Source organism: Aplidium turbinatum, chromosome 6 (assembly GCF_918807975.1).
Source record: "Aplidium turbinatum chromosome 6, kaAplTurb1.1, whole genome shotgun sequence".
Classification (NCBI taxonomy): Eukaryota; Metazoa; Chordata; class Ascidiacea; order Aplousobranchia; family Polyclinidae; genus Aplidium; species Aplidium turbinatum.
The window spans coordinates 16,096,191-16,099,808 of NC_137477.1; positions in this window are offsets into that span (position 1 = coordinate 16,096,191).

Below are 3,618 nucleotides of genomic sequence, written 5' to 3' on the forward strand. Positions count from 1 at the left end.
ACGAATCATCTCTTTGAGAGACCCTATTTGAACTCCTGGCTTGTGCGATCAAGCAATGCACTTGAAACGACTGCAGAAATTTAGATTATCAACCTAGGCAATGAACCTTTCTCGTTAGTTTAAAGCGTCACCAAGCAAATAGTTTTCAGAACATAAGTACCGATCACTAAATGCTGAGATAGGCAACAAAGCCGGTCAGAAATGATGTCCAGGAGGTTGCTGCGATGCAGCATTCAATCATCATCATGCTTTTTTTTTATTGTCCATCAAAGCAAAATAAACAAAAATATCACTTGCCATAACATAGCAGGAGTCTGGAAAAAGGTAGAAGCGACAAAACGCATACTTTAATGCATGCCTGAGAGAGAAATGATTTACTAAATACAAGGATTTCGGCACGGTTGCAACACTTATCCGCACTCCTGGCCATGGCCGAACGGACTAAGTATTTTTGAAAGCAAATCAAAGTCTGCGATTTTACCAAATTACCCAAGTTTTAGACCAGAGCAACTGCATGATGCCGATTTGGGCAGCTTCATATAACGGTTAATCAAGTAGTTTTATTTAAATAACATGATATAGGCTACCGTACTTTCTTTTCATGCCTAAGCTGAACTAGCACAAGATAATCTGCTTTTATTCCGACGTTTTGTCAATCAGATACGACTAACTTCTTCAGGGGGGCGAGGTCAGGTAGTGACTACCGGTCTAGCCTGAAAAAACACAGGATTTGTTTGTTTGTTTATCTTTATCCTGCATTGCGGGAAAGCGGACTTGAGCGCTATGCATCGGTGTACGCCTTCCGACATACACCTGACCCACGCTGCAGCCGACGGCAATGTCTTTAACAAGTCGAAATTCTGCCACTGAAATTGACTAGAATGAAACCGCCAACCAATCATAAGCTACGGTTTAAGTGACGTAAAAAATGGCGAAAAGAAGATGATAGAAAGCAAATTAAGTGATGGATTTTTTGTCAGCTGGTTGGCTTAGGGGTTAGGGTTAGAGCTAGAAATAGTCATTTCATTGTCGCGTGTTCGATTCTCACCACTGCTATTGCTCTTTTTCTTCTGTAATTACCAAATAAAGTTCAAAACAAGCATTAACTCTCTGGATGAGTGCTAGAAGGGTCACAATTGGACGGTAGCCTCTTATAACACGTTCTGATTGGTTGGCGGTTGCATTGTAGTCAATTTCAGTGGCAGAATTTCGACTTGTTAAAGTGGCTACCGTTTTCCGGTTGTCTACTTATGACTTGAATTTGGTACTACCCATTACTCGAAATCGATCACTAGGTAGAGGCAATTATCGTTAAGTTTCTTGCCCAGAGAAACAACAGCAAGTGCGGGTGGCTGGAGTCGAACATGCAGGCTCTCGACTGCGAGCCCAACGCGCTAACCACTCGGCCACGGCTGCCGATCATGTTTACCAAACATTCAAAATAAAATTTTATGTTTCAATGGCTGTATATAGTGATGTAATGGAATTGTCAGCCTAAATAAATCAATAATTTAAATTTGGTGATTTTTGTCACTTTGTCACAAAATTTTTTATCAACTTAAAATTTTGCGTTTTCTATTTGAGCTGACTCTACAGCTGTTGATTTGCAATTTTTACCTGAATAACAACACAACCGCGTGGTTTTGTCAAAATGCGCGATGTTCTTAACAAGGGGGGCGACTGGCTGGTACGGCTATGCTAACCAGGACCGTTGAAAGGATAATTTGGGCCCCGTAGCCTACCAGTGAGTGCCCCCATACTAGACTCCTTTAAAGTGCAACTGCACAATCGAATTAACATTGGCTAGAATCCATTGCCAAGACATCCGGTACCGGTTGAAAAACTCACTTCCTTACGATTGAGGCCCTCAGTCAAGAAACCGACAATTTCCCACGCTCTCTTGTGCTTCTCTCGCACGCTACCTGGAAGTGGCAAACTCGGCGCCATCTGGTGATATGACGTCAGTTCAAGGCGAACTTAGTGGAGACCAAACTAGCCGAGATAGGCTTGGTTGCTAGTGAAAGCACAAAAACCGATTGTCGCTTCGAGGTCTGTCTCGAACTGACGTCATAATCCGGTATGTTGTGTAATACAATCCACCATTGCAGAAACGTGGCCAAAAATGCAAGCGCGCCGAGACACCATGGCTTTGATAATTTTTCATAGATTTGGCGAGATTGGTATTTATAGATTCAAACATGCTCTTTCAGGCAAAGTGCGGTAAAAGTGATCGTGCAGTTGCCCTTTAAAGAAAACAATATAATTTCAAAAATATGCGATGTTTCTTAGTTTTGATCAGGGGCGGCTCGCTAGTGTGTGCTGCGGTGCTGCAGCACTTCCATAAAAGTTTTCACAAAAAGTTTCTCAAACATCTTAGCGATTCTTCTGCCCAAAATGTATTTTATGTTCTCTGTTCACAGAATTGCTGACTGTTATACGTGTAAATTATATTTAGAAACTCTGCATGCTAGGAAATATGGTAACGCCTAGAACATCACACAACTAAGGCGAAAGAGCCATGTCCATTGAGTCCTGGCTTTGTCATGAGTTACCAAGGGGGGGACTTATATACCAGTCCCAGGTATACAAGTTCTCTCATTTTCGCAAACATCTGGCTTCGTGGTGACGTCAAAAGTAGTTTAAGACGCAATGGCGACACCAGTGTGAATCCACCTTAAGCTGTGAAATTACGCATTGTTAAATATTACGCAATAAACCAATTAGTCGTTTACATTTTCGCTGATTAGTATTAGGGTAGTTTTAGTTAAAGAAGAACCCAAATACGGAGGGACTAGAAAAACTGATACTTGTTAGGATAGGTCTACTTCCCATCCTTGGAAAAAACTGCTTAAATTTAATATGTCATGCAACAAGCAATGTATCTACATCCAAAATGTAAAGTGACATAGGCCACGGGAGAATTTTTTGTCGAGTAGGTAATGAAAAAAACAACCGTTTTCTCCTTTAATCATTAAGAACGTGTTATTCACATAATTATGTTTGTTCATTGTCCCCTTCAAAATATTACACATTTGCAATCCTTATAAGTCAAGTTTTACATTAAACTTTTATCACAATTTAGAGCTAAAACATGCTCAAAATGCACCAAATCAAGTGTAATTTTCTGAAGGAGGCCCCCTTCCCGCTGTTGTATTTGCCTTCGGCGGACACGCGGACGGGCGAAGCCCGGCCGCAGCACCCCCATTTCTACGACTCACCAGCCGCCACCAGGGTTGGCTGATTTAAATCAAATGATTTAAATCATTGATTTAAATCATAATTTAAATCAAACAATAAAAATCAAAAAAATCAATTAAAAAAATCAAATGATTTTTTATTTGCTAAAATAAAAATAAATACATCAACAAATGTTTCACTGCTTTTCTGTAATACAAAAGTTATATTTAAATACTTAAGGCTATAGGCTATGCATGTTTTGAAAGGCAACTTAGTTTACTTGGCAGTTCATAAACAGTGTTGGTCACTAAACATAGTTTTTGAGCAAGTTTTTTCCACTTTTGGTCTGGTTCAATCAGAAGTTCGAAATCGATTGGGCACTGCAAAAGCTGGCGAGCTTGTATTTATGTACAAGCTTCTCAATGCAAAATAAACTGTAAT